Raw genomic sequence first — 11334 nt, forward strand, 5'->3', positions numbered from 1 at the left:
ATCTCTGATGCCAGGGGTGAACAAATTCAACCCACCTCATTTAAAACCTTAAGTTTTATGGCTGCCTCAAGTTTTGGAGTTAAAGTGGTGCCTGCGGTGATCATGTTGCACTTTGTGTAGTAATTTGAGTTTAATTGATGAAGAATGTTGAAATGCTTGAGTAGGGTTGACAAAAATTGCTGCGCCAAACGTATGGAAACAAAGAAAAGAGGTATAAAAAGCTAACTGTTAACATCGATGCATTTGGCAGATCCATTTATATCCAAATCTACTTACAGTGCACTTAGGCTATATGTTTTATGTAGTATGTGTATTCCCTGGCAATCGAGCAAACCTTTAAATCACGCACAAACCTCTGCTGTTTACTCTACAGGAAAGTGTCATTCATTCTTTATTTACATTCTACGAACAGACTTCCCAACTCCCACCTTGACATGCGTGTCCTGTAAAGCTGAAACACAGAGGTCAGCAGAAAGAGACAGGATTGGACCTGGTCAGAAACCAGACCATTTTAGCCCCTGTCCTGAAGCTCTAAAACTCAAACTCTACCTATGGTCTAAAGTTGTGCCAAAACCACATGAATTAGCAGCTTTGCTTTGCTTCTGGACCAGCTCAGGCTCTGATCCAGTACTTCACTGCAGGTCTTATGTATTGCCACCCACAGTACATCTGGCAGAACCTCAGGCATAAAGCAAAACACATTTTCTAGAATAAACGATAAAGATGGGTTCATTGAAGTGCTCCTTTTGCCCTAAGTGATGGTTAATAGCAGAAAAATACAATGTATGAATTAAATGTAGGCTTTTTTTATATAAAACTTTCTTTAATACAAACTAAAATATAATTTGTGTAAAGTTCTCTGGTGTACAAACAGCGTGATAAAATTCTGTTATGTCATGAAATAACTTATATTTTAATGTGACAGGTTTCATATAATGTACTATAAGAATGTCCATAAAACAGAGGTACACAAAGGAATGTTTATTGTTTGGACAGGTATGCGCTTGTAAAATGTTTGGCAACCAATAAATTCCTTCAATATTTAAGCAGCTTAAATTTTAGATTTTTTATTCAATTTATTTCTCTTTGTAAAGATGAATGGAAACCCTTCGTTATATTCTTGTTCCATTTTTTAAAGGCATAGTTCACCAATCTCAAAATGTATTTAATGAGAATTATTTTCAAAGAATGAAATCCCAAATCTCTGTATGACTTTCTTTTTTTCTGCAGAACACAAAAGAAGATATTTCGAAGGACGTTGATAACCCAACAACAATGGACCCAATTAACTTCCATTGAACAAAACCATATAGTCATATACAGGTTTTAAACCACATGAGGGTGAATCAATTATGACTGCGTTTACGTTTTTTGTAAACTCTCCCTTTAATGCTGTAAAATACTGGATGGAACAAATTCTTCTGTCACTTGAGCTAGCCAAGTTAGTGCAATATTGTTTGCGTGACAAGCCTGCAGATAAGAAACATTAAACTGGCCGCCTTTCTACTATCATATTTACAAAAATATTACTAGACCACATTTATAAATGACAAAAAGCTTATTGTTAACATGTGGAAAAAAATGGACGGAGCAAATGATTTTAACAATTTAATGAGAAACATGCTAATGTGATCATGTTTGGTATGATGTCTGTTATTGTTTAACCAGATGATGAAGAATGAGCCATTTAGTCTTCCACCAAAGCTTATCCCTTTGTACAACAAACAACTACACAGACAATTCATTCTTGCTTTGTTGCTGGATGATGTGTTGAAAACAACCCTATTTTGATCTCAACACCTTATATGTCTCCTTGTCTCAGGGGTTTTCCCCAATATGCAACTGTGTCGCAGCTGCTGTGGACAATGAGCTAACAAAGGAGTTCCTGAAAGACATCCAATTGCGGCCAGTGCAGGTGGCATCAATTCTTGAGCTCTGTTAGCCACAGACTTCAGACACGCAAACAGCAACGTTTCCCTTTTGTCCTTGTCTTGAGCTCTTATATTTCTCTCTCTCTCTTTCTTTCTCACCCTCTCTTACTCATCTCCCCACGTGGTCCTCTGAAACATCATTAATGAACATCTGGTCATAATTCTTAAAACGTACCCATCAGCAGGCTGCAATTGGCCCACCCTGAGCCCTCAACAGCAGTACCCCCACCCCAGTCCCTCCACCTCAAGATGCACTCAACACCAGCCGCAAGGCCTAGAATAGTTTATATGGGTTTTTTAATGTATTTACTGCGGGAGAAACTGGCCACCTTCTTATAAGAATGCTACTTTTGTGTGCGCGCCAGCCATTAGCAGCCCCCTAATGTGAAGAACAGTTACAATAATGCATTTATTCTGTTGCCATATTACACACACAGTCACACGAACACACAAATGTTCACCATGGGTGATTTACAGTCTCTATCTACTTTATGAATGCAATTAAACATTTACAGTTATTTTGCGTTGGAGGAAAGTGCTGCTTGTGTGTTTTGTGAAAGGTTTACAGCAGTGGGAGATGTTGTTGAGTTTTAACAAGAGGCCACAGGCTTTCTTTGATGTGTCAGGAGCACAGTGTTTGTCCATCATGAGACAAGCGTGTTGATTATGGGTTTGCTTTCCTGTTTTTTTTACCCTCCAAAATCATTTCAGTCGAGCTGCTTTTAAATGGGACATAACATAACCACTGTAACCCTCAGCAAAGCAACCCAAAAAATATGTTTATTCAAGTGTGCTATAAGTATACTGCTTTTAAACTAAAAATAAGAACGCATATTAACAGTTTAGCCTACTTTTTATGTACTTCTCAGACATGTACTTTTATTAGTACACTTAAGTGTGCTTGAACTATTCTGACCGAAAAGACATTATAGACATATTTAGTCAATACTTGCACTATATAGGAAATACAGCCCTACTTAAGTATAAAAGCACTTTCAAAGTATACTTTGTTAGTGGTCATGTTTACTCTTTTAAATGATATAGCCCATTAAATATTTTTTTCACATAATTTTGCATCCTGTCAAGATAGTATTAATATAATATGCAATATAATTAAGTATAATGTTGAATTCCCTCTAAAATATACTTTCAGGTGTTACAAGTATTGAACTGGTCGATTATTAGTATACCGTGCATACCACAAAGTTTGCTTGTAGAATACAAAAAAATAATTTTACTTGTTACTCTAAGGGGCTGTTTCCCGGACAGGGCTTACGATTAGTCCCAGACTTAAATGTTACGAAAAACAACTTGCACTGAAATATCGTAAAATCTATCAGTGCGATTATTTTGTCTCAAAATATGTAAATGATGACAGAATTTTAATAAAAGAATTTGAAGAATAATATTTTTTAAGGTAAATGAGATTAACAATGACTGCACGCAGTTTTGAAGAAACATATTTTCATCAGTTGAAAAACTAAATATAGGCATAAAGAATGTTATTTTAATGGACTAGAATGTAAACCCGAAGAATATAAGCAAACAAACATATAGTTACTGCTGGCATTCATTTACATCTAGTCATTTAGCAGACGCTTTTATCCAAATCGACTTACAAAGAGTTCGGGGAGCAATAAGCGATATGTCATACAAGAGCAATAGTACAATAGGTGCTAATACAAAGTTACTAGTTTCAACAAAAGCTAGACCACAACTTGTTGAGAGAAGAGGGTTAGTGTACGTTTATGTTCCACCAGGAAGGAGTTTTAAAAAGCATTTAGTTGTAAAATGCACACAAATGTCTCTTTAAAACAAAATGATATCCAACGTAGTACAATGTTTACTGCGGCATTCAATAGTGCTGAATTCAACCCAATCCATTAAAATCCCAAATTACATTGAAAATGTACCGCGAATATTATGAATAATGTTACTGCACTGAATTGACCCCAATGGGTTATAATTAGTCACATATAAGAGGTTTTCAAATAGCTTCAGAAATAAGTTACACAAAGTGATGTGATTTCCATGAGCAAAAGTCCCACTGTAAAGCAGTAAGCAAATACCCTGTCGACTGTGAATTTGATCCAAACAATTTTGTGAAATTGTGGCCTCTGTATGGCCAATGTTCACATATACAGGAACCAGCAGCAGGGCCCCTTAAACTGTGGGTGGTAAGTCATCTAATTATTTAGCCCTGGCAGCTGTGACGGACGTGTTGCCATAAATGCCCGGTACACCGTGCTGCGGACTCGTGTCAATCATCCCCACAACCTCCGACAGTTCTCATTACATACATCTGCATGACGTTGTCAAGAGACCTCGTGAAGGTAAACTAGTTTTTCTCTGTTAGATACTGGAGAGGTGAAACGACACAGCCAGCGAAGGACTCCGAAAATGTGGTTTTGCTTTAGCTCAGCTGAATTTGAGGAGAAGGAAAACGAAAAGCATCTGTCTTTATTTTAGAGTAAGTTATATGTATACAAAACATGCCTAACTTCGCCAATTTTCGCGTGACGTCCTTAACTGGTTTAATTTGTTACATATTTATGGCGTGGTTTTGGAGCGTGATCACAGCTGTGTGTTTCGTGTATGATGTCAATAGCAGATGACTGTAAGAGCACAACCAGAGACACTAGTTGTCTCTGTTGGTTACACCGTTACTGTCATCGCGAGCGTCTGTTTTATGGTTGAGTTTAGTTTCTTTTAATCATAAACCAGAAGAAATAGAAATGAAAAGGGGAAATGTCAAGATGTATGCTACTGAAACATAAATCAAATAAGATTAAATCAATTATTATATTATTAAACATAGCGTGATTTTTCATTGTTTAACAGAGAGAGCATCGCATGCTTTAAAGTGATAGTTCACCCAAAAATTCGGTCATTATTTCCTCTTGTCATTTCAAACATTTCTTTCTTCCCTCTGCAGAAAACAAAAGAAGATATTTTAAAGAACGCTGGAAAACGAACATCAGCTGTGTCCTTTCATTTCTTGTACGTTAAATAAAACAATGCAAGTCAATGGGTTCAGTTAAAGGAATAGTTTATCTTCAAAATTAAAATTCTGTCATTATTTACTCAACCTGTCGTCCTTTTTGACCTTTGTGATTTTCTTTGTTCTGCAAAACACAAAAGAAGATATTTTGAAAAAAACGTTGGTCCCCATTGACTTCTATTGTATTGAAAAAAACTTATGTAAGTCAATTGTGACCAAAAGTTTTCTGTTACCAACATTTGTCAAAATATCTTCTTTTGTCCCACAAACAATAGTTCTATAGAACAAAAAGGTCATATTAGTTTGAAATGACAAGAGGGTTAGTAAATGATGACAGAATTTTCATTTTTTGGATGAACTATCCCCTTAATGAAAGATATCCCATAAAAGCGAATTGAGAATGTCACCAATTTGCTTCCATTTGATTAGTGATTTATAAGTTGTGCAGAATTTAACATATTCCTTTCAATTTCATGTCAAATCCTACAACCTTTTAACTTTTTTCAAGTTTTAAAATAAACATGCTTTCATGCTATTTTATGGCCCCCATTGCTTTGTAATTGTGCTTTACCACATTTTCATGTTATCAATTCCTCATGAGGCTGAAAACAACATTTGAGCCAAAAGACGTGAAGAACCACACATTTGCAAAACATTGACTACTGGTGTTTACAGTTTGACACTAAATAGGTCTCAAATAGGTAATTTCACAACTGCCAGCATGTCCTGAGGGTCTATGATGGTTCACTTTCTTAAGAATTCATTCAGGATCTAATGGGTAACAAACCGCTTAGTGCCTCACACAGAGTTAACAAGGTTAAGTCACTATTTGCTTTGTTCATTCAGTCTAAACTGGAAATGACAAAAAGTGAGAAAAACAGATGAAGTTGGATCTCATTGGCCCCTTTATGAACTGTCACTCAGGGAAACAGGGATTCAATATATCACTGCCGCACCCCATTTATCTTGCCCGATGGAGGCCTGTCCCACAATCACACCCTTGCACGTCGCGTCCTAAGGGGCCGGTGACTCAGTGTTTATTTTTTGAGGATTTAGAAAGTTGAACATCATAATCTCTGTTTGCATGAGAGCAAGAACAAAGCGTGTTCAGAGAGTGCTGTGTGTGTTAGTCATGAGCAAACGTGAAGAAACGCATGCAATGAGCAACGCTCAGGAGGACAGATCTCATGGGTCCCATGTGCATTGTTCCCATCTCTAACGATCAATCCATCTATCCATCTATCCATCTATCCATCTATCCATCTATCTATCCATCCATCCATCCATCCATCCATCCATCCATCCATCTATCTATTGTTTAACACAGCGTGATACTGTGTAATTCTGAGACTTTCCTTCTGTCAGCTGTGCCGTGCTGTTCTGCGATGACTCACTGAGGCCTTTGTCACAATTTACCCTCAATAGCTCTAAATGATGAGTAATTCAAATATTTTCTCCTGCCATGAGGAGTCTGCCCAGTCGCTGTTTGAAATGTTTCATATTTTCCAACCCATATGTCCGGCGCTTTTTACAGTTGGCGTCAGTGCATGGAGAAGGTCTAAGTGCAGGCACTTTGAAGTGTTTATGGTATCGCCACATCTGCCAACAAGATGTGTTTGAATGGGATCTGGGGCTGGCCGTAAGCCGGGGGGGTTCAGGGGGCTGTCAGTATTCTTTAACGTCATGTGACAATGAACAACATCCCTTTTCTGACGAGAGCGATTCAGAAGGAGACTGCATCGTAAAAAATAACCGCTTATGTTAGTAACGATGAAAGAATCAACGGGCAATGTCTGTTTAGTCATTTGCGCAAATCAAACTGTAGGAGTCAATACGATCACATTATGAAGAGATATTAAGGGTTTACGTGTAAGCGTTGGTGGGAAGCGATTTCATCCATTTGCCTGACATCATTTGAATTAGCTTCTAACATCTAGAGTAATAAAAACTAAATTGTTCCTGTCAAAACGTGGGCATGGAAAATTCAAGTGCTGCGAAAAGTTGTCAGCGCAATTTCTTATGCCAATTTCTGTCCTAATCCTTTCACACGTTCCAAAATTGGTGTAGGAATAACAAAACTGCTTTTTCAAACTCCATTCGGAGCTTTAAAAATAGTAACTGCTAGAAACCAGGAGTGACCATGTCTGAGGTTTACTAGCGCCAGTCAGATTCTTCTCCATATTTCTGTTAACCCCTATTTCCACAATTATGACTGTTACACCGAGCCTGTAACACAGTTAAATGATGGCAAAACCACAGAGAGCTAGGTTTAATCAGGAGTTTATAGAGCCAGATTCTGTGGTGCCCGTATCTGACACGCTGCAAAGCATTTTCACAGTTCATTTGTTCATATGTTTGCCAAAAGCGGTTGGCCTTCGGGGGTTATTCTCCCTCAATAGCTTCAGTCTCGCTACCACATGCCAATTCCGAAGGCAGCTCTTCCATTTGTTATCGTTATTAAAGTCATATTTCTCTGCATGCTTCATAAATCTGTTTGGAAATTGGTGAGAGAGCTGCTTGGTCTCTCATTAGCAGGTATTAGTTTGGATATGTTGCTTTCTTTGGTTGCAAAGAACCAGTCTGAAATAATTGAAAACGAAACATTTGGGTTCTGAGTAAGCAACATGTGAATTATTAATATAAATGCATTTCATTTATTCAAGCGATTCAGTTATGAGTAAACAGACATGCAAGGCAGAACTAGAAGTGCATTGGTCCTTAAAGGGATTGTTGAAAATGACAATTCTTTATAATTACCCACACTCATGTAATTTCAAACTTGCATGACTTTCTTTATTTCTGTAAAACAAAAAAGAAGATATTTTAAGGAACGTTGGTGACCAAACAATATTGCCCACATTGACCTCCCAAATGTATGGACCCAAAAGCACTTTAACATTTCTCAAAATATCTTCTTTTGTGTTCCACAAAAGAAAGAGCCACATACAGGTTTGTGCGACATGAGGGTGATATAATAAAGAGAAAAACAATTTCCATCCATGTCATTTCTTCCACTTGAGGTTTTTTTTCCCCCAGCGGGGGAAAATGAGCACAACTCCCAAAGATCAAGAAGCAGGAAATACCTGCAGCTTTTAGTCCTGTTAGATTTAATGGCTCTCTTTGGCTGTCTCTATATTTCACCAGCATTTCATTTTTCTCTCTACTCTAGCGACTCGCGAACCAAACAACATAACAATGCAGTTCACCGCAGAACAAATTTACGGGTTACACAACAACAAAATGAACAGCAAAACATCCCCCTCCTCCTGTTCTTACTGAATTCTGGACCTGTTTTGGTGGAACAAATATTCCATGTGAGAGTTATTTTGGCTCATTATGGTGTGAGCTGAAAGGTTAGAGAATTGAAACCAGCATGAGGAGCCATTCTTATGATGCGTGAGTGGGAGAGAAAATGTCTATGAGGTGATACATGTTTTCATTAACAACAAAACCGACAGATTAAAAGAAAGGCATTTTGTTGCGTGACCCTCTCCTTTGAATCTAATTGGGTGGGTTTACTGTTAAACTTTGTACAATGTCATTAAATTAGGTGCTAGCTGTACTTCATTAGGTTGAGGTAGGTAGTTAATGGGCTTGCACTTATGATTTCCGTTCTGACATCTGATTTTGATGGAAGACCCCTGCAAAGCAATGCAATAGCAGTGGCTCGCACTGGCATACAATGTTATATATACCAGCAGCTTGTATATACACACAAACACGATTCTGACACACTTGTGGGAAACTATAGCACATGTGTTACTAGTCAGGCTAGTAGGCGACGTCGGGCTTATTAAGAAAACGGTCCCTCAGTCTAAATACTAAGACATTAATTCAACTGTTTATTGTTTGTGCCAGTGCGGTCGGATGATATCCCCCACACTGTAAAAGTCCAATCCAGTCACAAGTACAAATGTCTGACCTCAACAACCAATTTACCACATCAGGCCAGGACAAAAAGGGTCACATGACTGTTGAGGGGCAGCCGTGGTTTGCGGCTGACATTGCAAGGTGACTGTGACCATAATTGTATTAGTGCTAGTCTGAGGAAGAACCAGACAGAATGTTAAGAACGATTTAAAGGTATAGTTCAACTAAAATTAAGACACAAATAATTTACTTTCAGATAAACATGCATGGCTTTCTTTCTTCAGCAGAACACAAATTAAGATCTATTGAATAATGTTGGTAACCAAACAATATTGGCCCTTACATTGTATGGACACAAAACCACAAAGACATTTCTCAAAATATCTTCACAGGTTTTGAATGACATGAAGATGAAAAAGTCAGTTTATCCTTCCTTCGGTCAGTTTATTGTGCTGCTTCTTTACATACATACATTTAAAACATTCATGTCAATACTACTTTCATCCTAAATCTGAACAGTTATATACAATTCTAGAGATTTTACTTTAACATTATAACATAACAAAATAAAAGTTTTAAAACATTTGACAGCATGTTGGGCAAGCACAAAAACCATGCTGAGCCTTATTGTGTATGCATTCAATTTGATGTATCTAGTGCTGGTTAAAAATCTTTACAGAAGACATTTTTGAACAGAATAAAATATGCTACATATATTTAAAAATCAATTTATAGAGCTTTTAGAACATTACAGCAATGCCATCGAAGTACCATTTTGCGTTACCCAAAGAACCTTTCATTCAAGGACTCTAAAACGTACAAAGGTGTTGTAAAAAGAACAAAGTTCTTTAGGTGTTAAATGTTCTTAATGGAACAGATGTTTTTGCTCGCATTGTGTAGCATCTTTATTTAAAGAAATTGAGATAAAATGTAAACAAATTGCACATCATAGCCCCTTTATAATCTATTTAAAATCTTGATGGTGCAATTACTTGTCAAAGTTTGGACAGTTTGCTGATGAAACTAAAGTTATCAGCAGAACATGATCGGTGTGGGCGCATAGATACGCTATTGAATATCAGCATGATCTATAAAAAGTAGTTGTAACTGAGCTCAGACCTTTGAGATTCAGGAATAAGGTTAGGATTGTGTGTCACACAACATGCTGTGAACATTTAAGGTTGTAACTCTGTCTTCTGCCAGGAGACAACTCCAAATCATCATCACAGTCCTTCGTGATTAACAAGGAACATATTGAGATTCACATCTCATTTTTATTATTTTCCTCTTCCTTTTGCTTAACCATAGTTTGTCAATTGGATAGATCCGGTTTCAAAACACTGAGGGACATGTCAGAAACAAAGTCTAGTTGTGAAAAGCATATATTCGTATTATATTTGAGTAGAATTATTATTTTAGGCAGCTTGCGTACTCTTTGATACTGCACATGAATATTTAATCTTATCAAATGTTGTTGGAAAAATCCATTTGTGGATTTTGACGTAGCTGTCTGCTGTCAGCTCTAGGCATGAGATTTTTTTTGTCTTTAATAACTTGTGTCAGCGCAACACTCACAGTTGTCTCAATGTTACGTTTGACTTTCTGTACATGAAGTTTGGGCCAATTCAGCTCTAATGTGACCAAATTCATTCATATTTTTTCTGTTAATACAGACCATTAGCTGCCAGGCAGCCTATGAGGAAAGTGAGAAAGATTTAACTTGATAGCACAAACTGCCAGTTACACTAACCATTACTGAACAGGTGAATAGACATTTGACGGCTATTTATACAGATTTATGAAAGAAACGTGACTTCAGCCTGAGGGTGTTTTGAACACTGAAAATATATTAACCGAAATCCTGTGAGTAAAAGGAATTTGCTCGGCGGAGAGCTAGCGAAGATCACTCTAAAACAGAACATGGCCGAACCTCAAAGTCTGACTGCATCGCGTGCTGTGACTGTTTACGCTTTTTTCTGACAAACCATCTATTCATGGGAAAAAAGGAGCTGCTTGAATTTTTACACAGCACAACTCAAGACATCTTTGCGAGCCGTCTGCACTGAATATTTGAGGTGACTTGGTGATGCATTTTATGCAGACAAGATCTGACAGATTTGGACAGGGGCCAGGGTTGATACAAAAGAGCAGTCTGTCAAAACCAGGGATAATTCTCTTCCTTTCCACAAAGACACCATCTGAGAGCCATTTACCTTAACAATAAAGTTCTTCATGGTTTAGGAAACACATTGAGGTTTTGGATGTTTTGACAACATTCTAGAGTTTTAAATATGGGACAAGATCCCTTCCTAGTGACAACAGTGCATGAATTCAAACAGATAATATGTTAAGGCGTTATGTTAAACAAATGGGCCTTAACATATTGTCTGTTCTTAATGTCATGGAATATCCTCAAGTTTTTTGTTAAATTTGTCAATTTCTCTTTTTAAAAACAAACATTTACATTTATTTATTTAGCAAACGTTTCTATCCAAATCAACTTACAAATGAGAAAGCAATGATTATAGATAT

The sequence above is a fragment of the Barbatula barbatula genome (genome assembly GCF_947034865.1).
Source record: "Barbatula barbatula genome assembly, chromosome: 15".
Lineage (NCBI taxonomy): Eukaryota > Metazoa > Chordata > Actinopteri > Cypriniformes > Nemacheilidae > Barbatula > Barbatula barbatula.